The sequence below is a fragment of the Mus musculus genome, chromosome 11, assembly GCF_000001635.26.
Source record: "Mus musculus strain C57BL/6J chromosome 11, GRCm38.p6 C57BL/6J".
Classification (NCBI taxonomy): Eukaryota; Metazoa; Chordata; class Mammalia; order Rodentia; family Muridae; genus Mus; species Mus musculus.
The window spans coordinates 22,881,354-22,893,557 of record NC_000077.6 but is presented as its reverse complement, the minus strand read 5'-3'; positions in this window follow the sequence as shown (position 1 = coordinate 22,893,557).

Sequence of the window (12,204 nt, the reverse complement as noted above, 5' to 3'; positions counted from 1 at the left end):
TCCGTGCCTCCTGGTCTTCATTTGTTAAAAATAAAAATAAAAAAAAAACCCCAAGAACAAGGTCACACAGCAGTGCTCACCGTGTGTATATTGAGGTCTCTATGAGTGAACATACTTTCATTCTTGAGCAATGTCTCTCCTGTCGTCAGTACATGTGTTTGCTGCTGCTGCTAAGACTGGTAGGAACCGTTTTCAGGTAGCTGAAGCAGTGACATGAAGCACTCAGAGACATGATGAACTGTGCACAGCAGCTGTGTGAGCTGCAGAGCCCTCAGGACCTCAGATGCTGGGAGAGGCTGTAATTGATTTCGAAAGGGTCTCATTATATAACCCAGGTCTTAAGCTAGCCATCTGCCTCCCAGGTCAGGAATAACAAGCACACACCATCCTGCTTAATTTAGAAGCTAGGGGGGTAGACTGATTGATGGTTGATTGATGGTTTGACTGGTTTTGTGCTCTGGGAATCAAATCTAGGAGCTTGCACATCCTAAGTCAGGTGCTCTAGTAGAGAGCTAGTAACACAACTATGCCCAGAATTTCAGGAAAGACTTTAAGCCAACATTTTAAAAATAGGACATATCTGAGGGTAAAGAAGCCAACATAAAGTGGAAATGATGTTTTTGGGTTTGGGGTGCATTCCCCACAGTGAGTGGGGTCACCATGTTCATGAAAGTGGCTCCTTTTTTCCTTGATGGATATTTACAGATCTACGTGCATCACATACAGCTCAGCATATGAGGCTTGGGATTTCAGTGACAAGCTGTTATAAGTGGAGAGCTGAGAGAAGAAAAAGTTGTGTTTCCATGGAAGACAAACAAAGCTAAACAGAACTGGCTAAGAGAACACGCAGCTGCTAACAATGAAGTTACGCACCTAAGTGAACCCCCAGGGCTTCAGTCCTCCCTGGGGAGGAGACCAGAGGCAACTCTATGGCTGCCTTCACGGAGCTGTGTGGCCTTTTCAGCCCGACTGGCAAGGAAGGTGTGTTCTTCCAGTAAGCGCAATTATCTATTTCCTAAAGAAAACTGCCAAGGCCCACCCCTTTGATCATATAAAATGGAATTAATGCTATCTGGTGAGAGATTCATATCTATAACTCCCAAGCAAATTTCTGGAGGGAGTAAATATTCCAAAACTAAACCCAAACAAAAAACAAACCTAAATGAGTCATGGTGGCTCATACTGTAATCACAGCATTACAATTGGGAGGTACAGGTAAGAGGGTCTGAAATTCAAGTGTTCTTCAGCTATGTAGTGAGTTCAAGGCCAGCCTGGGTACCTGGAGACCCTGTCTCCAAAGACAAAACTCCTTCCTGATCCTTTCCTCAAAGTGGAATTGAGTTGTGAAATTAAAAGGACTGAAGGTTGCCACTGTGTGTAAAACTGAACTTTGCTCAGTTGGTATTTCTCAACAGCGGCAGTGATGGCACAGAAAGGCTGGCCAGCTGTGTGTGGAACTCGCTTCCTTCCCTAGAGCCAGGCTGACTCAGGCTGTTGGGTCAGATGGCGCTCCTAACGTTCCCGAGCAGATGGCCCACACTGACCAAGGAGTGACCATGCAGTTGGGGTTTAGCTCAGCAGCTGTGGAGGGAAAGGTGGTGAGTGCGGTTCCTGAATACCTTTCGATCCCTATGATCCAATGATCTTACAGGTTTATTTAGGATCAATTTAAACCATAGATATGGCTATTTTCTGAACACTGTATCACACCTGAGATGAAGAGAAAAATTTGGAAGAAAGCTGTCACCAGTATCAGGAGGTAAAGATGGCCAGCTAATTTGTCGGATCTAGCCAGAGAGTCCTTAGGGCCATTCACTCCCTTTCAGAGATACAGGGATGCTGTCCTTTCAGCAATGCTTATGGATATTATTTCAAAATGAGGAGGGACAGTGCAATCGCTAACAAATGGCACCTTCTTTCTCTGTATACGCTGAGAAGAAGTGAGCAAAAAGCTAAGGGATTCGGTTCTAAGATCCCTCAAGAGCTGGAGAAGTCTCCTTACCCCAATCCTTGGAGAATCAACCTTTAATCCCTCTGGGAAAAGCACAGGAACCTGTGGTTAGGCAAGACGCAGCAAGTATCTGGAGCCTTGAGTAAACCCTCAGAGAGAAGTGGTTACCACAAGAACCACAGCTGTGCCGCTCTTGTGGCTCAAATGCCACGACCACTTTGCACCTGATTGTTAACCATGCAATTAACTGTGCATGTTCTAAAGAGCTGCGTGAGGAGGCCGTGACGGAAAGCTGGGGTATTAGAACATGCCTGGGAAGAGGATATTGGACCCTGGCCCCTTCCTCTCTTTATGCTCCTCGGTTTCTATGAAGTAAATAATCCCCTCCATGTCTGTTCTCCTCACAACAGGCCTAAAGGCAACGGAACCAAGCAGCCATCAACTGGTGGAACCATAAACTAAGCTAAGCTAAGCCTTTTCTCCTTATGTGTTGATTGCCTTGGAGATTTTGTTACAGTGACAGAAAGCTGGCAAGTACTCTGGGGTTGCACAGTTCACTTTAGGAGCACTTTTTCCTGTGGCCCCTTAAAGATTCTACCTCCTTCCGGTGGTGCCTGCCCAGCTGTGGACCAAGTTTGAACAGATGAAACACTGGAGAATATCTCAGAGACAAAAAAGAGCATGGATTACAAACTTTTTCTGGGATGCTGATAAATGTTAACATCCGTCTTCCCAAAATCAGTGGGGGAGTCTAGAGCCCTTGCTACTTGCCTTTGTGAGAAGTTTTCCCACCATGGCTGACTGCAAGCTACATATGTGACATTCATGCACAGTCAGGAATCAGAAACAAGTGCACAGGAGCCCTGCAGCCTGAGGTGCAGATAGAGACCACAGAGAGCACTGTTACACAACCTGCCAGTTTATACTTTCAGAAGAAGTTTACAGGGTCCCCCTTTACTCCTGACAGTGCTTGATAATACACATTTTTGCCAATTCGAGGCAAAAGTTTCTTTGTATTTTCCAATCAGTGGTGTTGAGTATCTGTTCACATTGTTTCTATTTCTTCCTTGCAAAATTGCCCTTTCCTTTTGTTGTAGCCTGGAAACAATTGTTCATCAAGAAGTCTTTAGACTAGGGTTTCAGAAATGGCTCAGCATTTAACAGACTTGGCTGCTCTTCCAGAGGCAAAGTCCCTGGTTCAATTCCCAGCACCCATGTGATAACTCTAAAAGTTCAGGGCACCTGACACCCTCTTCTGCCTTCTTCTGGCCTCTGCACACACCAGGCATGCTCGTGGTACATAAACACAAATTCAGGCAAAACACCTATACACATAAAATAATAAATAAAAAATGGTTTTGTTTTGTTGTATTTTTTTAAAGACAGGGTTTCTGTGTAATCCTGGCTGTCCTGGAACTCGATGTTTAGATTAGGGTGGGCCTTGAACTCAGAGATCAGCCTGCCTCTGCCTCCCAAGTGCTGGGACTAATGATATATATATATATATATATATATATATATATATATTGTTTGTTTGTTTGTTTTGTTTTGTTTTTTCTTTTTTCAGTGTTTCTCTGTATAGCCCTGGCTGTCCTGGAACTCACTTTGTAGACCAGGTTGGCCTCGAACTCAGAAATCTGCCTGCCTCTGCCTCCCAAGTGCTAGGATTAAAGGCATGAGCCACCACGCCCAGCAATATATGGAATTTTTATCACACTCATCTATGTTGTTGGTGTGTGCATATGTGGACAACTTGACTTGCAGGAGTTGGGTTTTGGTTTCCACTTTGTGGGTCCTTAGGGATCCAACTCAGTTCAGCGCACCTTTACCTGCTTAGCTATCTGATGGCCCCAGACATCAGAAACTTTTAAGCTGAAAAGATATTAATATAGCAGCAGGCAATAATGCAGAGGTTAGGGAGAATGACCTTAAAATCCCCTAAGTCTCTAGCAGTCTGCTCCAGCCTCCTGGTTCCCATTCTTCGTCCTTTACTGGCTCTAGATTCTTTGGACACCAAGATGGAACCAACAGCTTTGGAAATGTGTTAGTGCAATGAATAGTTCTTTTTAAAGATTTTAATTGTATGTGCATGTGTCTTTGTGTTTGTGTGTGGGAGTATGTATGTGAGTACAGCGCCCACAGATGACGGAGGTGCCAGATCTCTTTGGAGCTGGAATTACGAGTGGTGGGGAGCCACCCAAAGTGACTGCTGGGAACCCACATGTTCTCAACTGCTGAGCCATCTCTTCAGCACCCAGTGAGCAATTCTTAACCATGGGTGGATACCAGAATACCCTGAGGAAAGTCTTGGGTAAAAGGCAGACACATAAGTTTGGAGGAAAACTCTGGAAATGAGTCAGATGTACCTTCCTTCCTGCCTAGCATGTCAGTTCTGGTGCTACATGTATGGTTACTACATTCGTGTTTAGAATAACTGTCCAATAACTCAGAATGTCAACTTGGATTCTCTGTGTCTTTTATTTCATTTTGTACTTTACAAAGTTATCAATCTGGGATAGAGTGGAAATTAAAAAGCATCCTTCACAGAGTCTGGCAAGCACTGTGTTGACTTTGTGGTATTAGAACCACAGGGAACAACTGAAAACTGTGTTTAGAATAACAGAAAGGTGGTTTGACTGAGATGGAAAAAAACTTAAAACCCAGTAACTGGGTCTACCTAGAGACCCAGCAGCCAGAAACTGCCAACCAGGGTGCTCTACTCATTTTATAAAGCTTTCCCTCTCTGAGTTTGGCACTGCATGGTTCAAAAATCACTGCTCACACAAACCCTTTAACATTTCAGTGTACCAAAGTTGATCTCTTAGCCTTGGTTTGTTAGTTCTGTGATCCCAGTGGCCTCCCAAGCCCTCAGTGACCTCATTCCGTGGGTTGTTGAGAGGATTAGAGATAATGTATTATCCTGAGCAGCTAGTAACTTGCTTGCCTTTAACAGAAGGTGCTGGAAGCCCACCAGGGAACAGTTCTTAACACCACTAGCTTCTAGCTGGCTATTGAAAACCAGAACATTGGAAGGGGGTGACTCAAGCTTTCTAATCACATTCTGAGCGTCCTGGACATTTGAGATTCTCTAAGCTCTTTAGCCGCAAGATCAGGTGCAACCAGGACGGAGGCCATGGCACTGTTCACAACCGCCAATCTCTGGCCAACAACACCCCACAAACCTCTCCTGCCTCCTCTCAATCTCTGTCCCGTGGGCCCTTTCTCTTGTGCTCCCTGCTCCATGTGTTTTCTCGGAGGTCCTAGGTTTCTTGCCCATAGCACAGCCATTTTCCTGGTGGAAAGTGAAAAAGTTGGAGATGAAACATTGTGGCCACTAAGGCTTTCTTCAAGTATCTAAAAATAACCAGACCACTCAAACCTGGCAGTTAACCTCCTGGGGCAGTCTCTCCTGTGCCTTATTGAGATTCAAGAATATGCTGTTTCTTCTTCTGACGTTGTACAGCACCTCCATGGCTATTGGAGTGGCACTGTGCCTTGCTGTGCCCTACAGTTACTTCTAATCAGAAATCCGGGACTGCCTTTGACTCTCAGTCTCTTAAGACTTAGGGAAAGTTTTGTTTGTTTGTTTGTTTGTTTTTGTCTTTTATTTTAATACTCTTACAAGCAACAACGGTCAGGCTATTTATTTTAGTGGAGAACTGGTTTGAACCACTCAGTGTAACCTGAATATTTGGGAAAGTGGGCCAGAGAAACACTCTTTTCTTAAGGATCCATAGTTCTTTTTTGAAGAGAGGGGGTTGAGAGAGGTCTCTATATGTACTCCTGGCTGTCCTGGAACTGGCTATGTAAACCAGATGGGCCTCGAACTCACTGTAATACTCCTGTCTACCTAGTACTGGGATTAACAGCATGCACCTCCATGCCTGGCAGGATCGTTGGTCCTGGCATCTGATTTTGTCAGACAATACTTCTAAGTAAGTTCTCAAGTGGAGCTTGGGAATGTGTGCCAAGCCCCAGGGCCTTTGCAATCCAGGCAGGTACTCTCTTTTTGAGCTATATACTGTGAGCCTCTGGCAATTCGTTCTTCATCATTTCAGTATGATTTAAAATTCCTCTATCCTCAGGAAACCAGAAACTAGATGTGCGATTAAAACTGCTGTCAAAAACATGCCATCATTTTGTCAGACATAATTCCTATACAGATTTAATTCTAGCAGCTCTCTCCTTGGCTGTGGGTGTCCCCATCCTCCCTGAGCCCACCTCCTCTGGTTTGATCACTCCTTAGCCTTCAGCTTAGCCATGGTTCTCATAGAAGCAGCCTCTCTCATCTTCCAGGCCCAGTACATAGGCTGCTTCCTCTTGGGCTCCACTCCAGGGAATTGAAATCAATGCTCTGTCCTCTGGTGAGCTTGGTTAGCCCTTCTCCAGCTGCTTTGTCTTCCACCGCTCTTCCAGTCAGCTTTCAGTGCACGAACCCGGCCTTCAGTTCAGGCTTCCTGGCACGCAGTCCAAGCTATTTTTTTAAATAACATGTATGTCTTAGTTCAGATCACTATTTTGCTGTGATGAAACACCAAGACCAAAAACAACTTGGGGAGGAAAAGATTTGTTTGGCTTACATAGACTCATGATTATGAATCTACCTCATGGGCAACCTCAGGAAGCCAAGGCAGGAACGCAAAGCAAGCAGGAAGCTGGAAGCAAGAGCTGATGCAGAGGCCACGGAGGATGCTGCGTTTGGCTTCTCATGGCTTGCTCAGCCTGCTGTCTTCCATAACCCAGAACCCAGAGGTGTCCCTACCACAATGGGCTGGGCTTTTCCACATTAATCACTAATTAACAAAATGTCCCACAGGTTTGCCTATACTCAGTCTTAAAGAGGCATTTTCTCAATTGAGGTTCCCTCCTCTCAGGTGACTCTAGCTTGTGTCAAGTTGGTATGAAACTAGCTAGGTCAATGTATATCACAGGCTGTTTCTAGATGTTCCTATTTTAATGAGTGTCTGTCTAAATTCACTGGCAACGAGGACCATGATTGTCGTGATTGATTCCTTCTAACAGTTACTGAGGATTTATTGGGAGATAAAAGGTGCAATTTTACCTACCGTTCTTCTCTAGGTCAGGACTATCTTATTGAAGTTTGAGGCCTCCATATGTAGCTGATAGACCAGGCAGTCTAATAAGGTTTATTTGCACAGATAAACAAAGTCTTTCTGCAATGAGAGAGGAAAGGGTAGGAAAATGGTCCTTAGGAAGGCAAAAGGTAGTGATGCTGATGATGATAGTGGTGGTGGTGACAATGCTGCTGCTGCTGGTGGTGGTGGTGACAGTGGTGATGATGGTGGTGATGGTAGTGGTAGTGATGATGATGATAGCATTAGACTACAAAAATGTCTTTAGGACTTGTGAATAATTCTTGCCTAAAGTTTATCTTGAATCTAATCAAACCCTTAATCCTAACACCTATCTTGTAGGGAATCCAAGGGTAGAGGAAAACATTTGATAACACCACAAAGAACTTCAGACAAGAATAGACTTCTGGGCATTAAAGCAACTGTTTTAGACCAAGGTAGTGGAAAGAAAAAGATACAAAGATCATTATTCTAGATCAGCAGTTCTTTTTTTGGGGGGGTGGGGGTAGGGGTTGGTTTTTTGTTTTTTTCGAGACAGAGTTTCTCTGTATAGCTCTGGCTGTCCTGGAACTCACTATGTAGACCAGGCTGGCCTTGAACTCAGAAATTCTCCTGCCTCTGCCTCCTGAGTGCTGGGGTTAAAGACGTGCACCACCACGCCCGGCCTAGATCAGCAGTTCTTAACCTGTGGATCACGAGCCTTTAAAGGGGTCACTTAAGACTATCAGAAAATACAGGTATTTACATTATGATTCATAACAGTAGCAAAGTAACAGTTATGGAGTAGAAAAGAAAATAATTCTATGGCTGGGGTCATCACAACATAAGGAACTGTATTAAAGGGTTACAGCATTAGGAAGGCTGAGAACCACTGCTTCAGAAGGAGACTGAAGAGACCTAACAGCCAAATTTATCTTTCACTTGCTTTTGTGGTTTTGAGATAATGTCTCCCTACATATAGACATACTGGTTCATAACTCATAATAATCACACTGTCACCTTCCAAAGTCACGCACCACCCCAGCTTCAAATGTATCTTATGGTCCTTGATTAAAAACTGGCTAGAAAGAGGCAACTACACACACACACACACACACACACACACACACACACACACAGAGAGAGAGAGAGAGAGAGAGAGAGAGAGAGCAAACCTGAAACATTTTGATTATGAGAAGGTAGAATTAATAATTGGTATTATTACTGCTCTTCTTAGACATGAAGAAAGCTATTTGTTCTGTCTGCAGATGTATGCCTATATGTCATAAAGGGCATCGGATCCTGGTACAGATGGTTGTGAGTCACCATGTGGTTGCTGCAAATGGAACCTAGGACCTCTGGAAGAGCAGCCAGTGCTCCTAACCGCTGAGCCATCTCTCCAGCCCCATAAAATATGACTCTTAAGAGATGTATATTGAAATGGTTAGAAATTAAACTGTCCTGATGCCTACAACTTATTTCAAATGACTCAGTCATGATCACTTATGTACAATGTATATATAATTGAACAGTGTGAGGTCAGCTGCCTTTGCATCTGGATGTGAAGTAAGAGAGTAGGTCTTTGGCTTTGCTTTTTGGATTTGGAAGAAGAACCAGCTTTACTGACATATAATCCACATAGACTAGAAATTCACCCTTGCTCAGTTTAAAGATTAATTTATAACTTTTGCTAGTATCAGGGATTGGACCCAGGCGGCACTCAAGAGATTGCCAGCCTCAGTCTGGTTTTATGAGTGGTTACCACACGCATCTCCACGTGGTTATCATGACCCGAATCTCCCTCCTCCTGCCCCAGACACCTCTGGTTGGTCTCCTTTGCCATTCCATCTTCTCATAGAGATGGTGCTTACAAGCTACTGCCTTTGAGTCTGGCATCTTTCATTTTGTGTTCTGTTTCACTTGGGCTGTTGTAACAAACAACAGCAAATTGGCACCTCAAAACAACAGACATTTGTTGTCTCATAATTATTAGGCTGTGGGGAGGGCTACACTATCTCCAAAGTATTGGGGAGAATCTGTTCCTTTCCTTTCTCTGAGCTTCTGGTGTCACTAACAACCTTGACATTCCTCAGCACACAGTGGTGGAACTCTGACACCTGCCCCTCCTCCTGCCCCCTCATTACATGGTATTCTCTGGCCCTTCATATAGTGGTTCTCAACCTGTGGGTTGCGACCCCTTTAGGGAGGAATGAACCTTCCACAGATTAAAGGTCTGTCAGATATTTACATTTCGAATCTTAACAGTAGCAAAATTACAGTTATGAAGTAGCAATGAAAATAATTTTATGGTTGAAGTCATCACAGCATGAAGAACTATATTAATGGGTCAGAGCACTAGGAAGGGTGAGAACCACTGCTATATAAGGACGTCAGGCAGGCTGGATGAAGGACTACTTTATTCCCATATGACTTGGTGTTATAATTTGAAATGTCCCCACAGGCTCCAGCTCATCAGCTGATGGTACTTCTGGAAGGCAGCAGAAATTTTATGAGGTAGGCCTACTTAGAAGAAGTAGGTCATTGGTCTAACCTCTGCTCTTTGCCCTCTTTAACTTCCCAGTTACCACGAAGTAAGCAGCTTTCCTCTACAGACACTCCTCATACAACTGCCTTGCCTTAGACATAACAGCAACCCTGCCAGAGGACTATGGACTGTGAACCCTCCCCCCCCACACACACACACATGCAATTTATTGGAATGACTTACAGGCTGCAGGCCAGTTAATCCAACAATGACTAGCTGTGAAAGGAAAGTCCAAGAATCCAGTAGTTGCTCAGTCCACAAGGCTCCATATCTCAGCTGGTCGTATATGATGGAATCTTGAAGAAGTAGGCTCTAGTGCCAGTGAAGGGATAGATGTGCTGGCAAGTAGAGGACAAGCAGGCAAAGAGCAAAAGCTCCCTTCTTCCACGTCCTTATGCAGGCTTTCTGGCCCAGGTTAAAGGTCTGTCTTCCTCACTCAAGATTTAGATCAAAAGTGTGTATCTTCCTACCTGAAAGGTCTGGACTAGAATGGGTTCACTCACTTCAAACCAAGCAAAAATAATCTCTCACAGGTTTGCCCTCCATGTCTGGATTATAGTTCATTCCAGATGTAGTTAAGTTGCCAATCAAGAATCGCCATCACACCCTATCAAAGGGTTCCACTCCCTGATAACTGAGTGTTCCTTCTATGAGCCTATGGAGGCCATTCTCATTCAAACCACACATTCTATTCCATGGCTTCCATAGGTTTGTAGCCATATCAAAATGCAGAAATGCATTCAGTCCATCTAAAAAGTCCCCACAGTCTATCAGTCTCAACACTGTTTAAAAGTCCAAAGTTCAAGGTCTCTGTGACTCATGGCATAACTATAACCCCTAAAACATGAAAGTGCAGAATACATACTCTCAGCATACACAGGCACAGGATATACAGATTACAAACTTCCTGCATACAAAGGCACAGGATATATATTACACACACACACACACACACACACACACACACACACACACACACTCACACCATGGTTCCAAAAGGGAGGAAAGGAAACATACCAAGGAAATGCTGGACAAAGCAAGACCAAGATCCAGTAGGACAAACTCTAAACTCTGCATCTCCATGTCTGATGTCAAAGCGCTCTTCAGATCTCCAACTCCTATCAGCTTTGTTGACTACAACCCACTTCTCTTTCTTGGGCTGGTTCTATACTCTGTTAGCAGTTCTCCATAGCAGGTATTCAATGACTCTGGCATCTCCAGCAACTTGAGGGAAATCACAGCTTCACAGAGGGCTTCCATGCAGGGACACCCCTGACACAAGCCTGACCTCAGGGGCTTTCCATAGCTGCAGAGGGAGATTCTGTGACCCCCTTCTTCTATCCTTGCCTCTAAAGCCAGAAAGACAAGGCTGAAGCTGCCAAGTCCTGCTGCCTGCTGGGGCTGGAACATGGCCTTCTTGTTCACTTACATCTGTAGCAGCTTTCTGTTGTTGTTGTATTCCTTCATTGCTTTAACTTTTCTTTAAATCTTTTCACAGTTAGAAGCTTAGCTGGGTGGGGTCTTGCCCTTAGGTCACCTCTCCCTTTATTCCATTTAGCATCAGGCTCTTTTTTGTTTTTAACTTTTTAATCTCCGTGAACACAGAAATTGTATTCTCGATGCTCCTTTTCTTCTCAAGCTGTACATTTTGTATTTCATTGTCCAGCTTTCTCCTTTTCTTTACAGATCTGGGTAAGAGGGCTTACTGGGCTGGAGAGATGGCACAGCAGGTAAAGGTGCTTGCCACTAAGCCTAACGACTTGAGTTCAATCCCTAGGACTAGAAGGAAAGAAACAACTCCCATAAGTTGTCCTCTAATCTCCACAAGGTACCATGGAACATGTGCTTTCCCTCCCACCCCTAGTACATAAGATCCAAATCTGTTAAGAAAAAAAGATGATTACTAAAAATCACATGATACAATCAACACTAAGCTATCTTGAAATCTCTCTGCCAACACCAATAATCCAAAATTTTCTTCAATTTAGCCTCAGGCATATTTTTTTGGACAAGGGCAGAAAGTACCCACAATCTTCACCAAAATATCACAAGAACAGTCTCCAGGCCACTGACTAATGTTCTTCCTCTCTGAAACCTCTCAAGCCAGGGAGTCATGTTCTGTGTTACTCTCGGCATCTCTGAGAGCACATTGAGCCCCACTTAAAGCACTGAACAGCCTTTCTAGTCCAAAGTCCCCAAATCTACATTCTGCCAACAAGTAGCATGGCCAGGTCTTCTGTCTTGATATGAGGAGACACCATGACCAAGGCAATTCTTTATTGAGGGCGGGCTTACAGTTTCAGGGATTAAGTCCATTATTATTATGATCAGGATCATGACATCATGCATGATGCTGGAACAGTAGCTGAGAGCTGCTATATCCGGATCTGTGGGGAGAGAGAGGGAGAGAGAGAGAGAGATGAGAGACAGACAGACAGAAGCTGGGCCTGGCATGGGCTTTTGAAACCTCAAAGTTCCCCTAGCTCCCAGGAACACACTTCCTCCATCAAGGTCACCCCTCTGAATCCTTCTAACCCTATCAAGGGTTTCTATTCCCTGGTGACTAAGCATTCAGATATATGAGCCTAGGGGCTCAAACCATCAGCACTCAATATTTCAATATTTCAGGCTCCAGT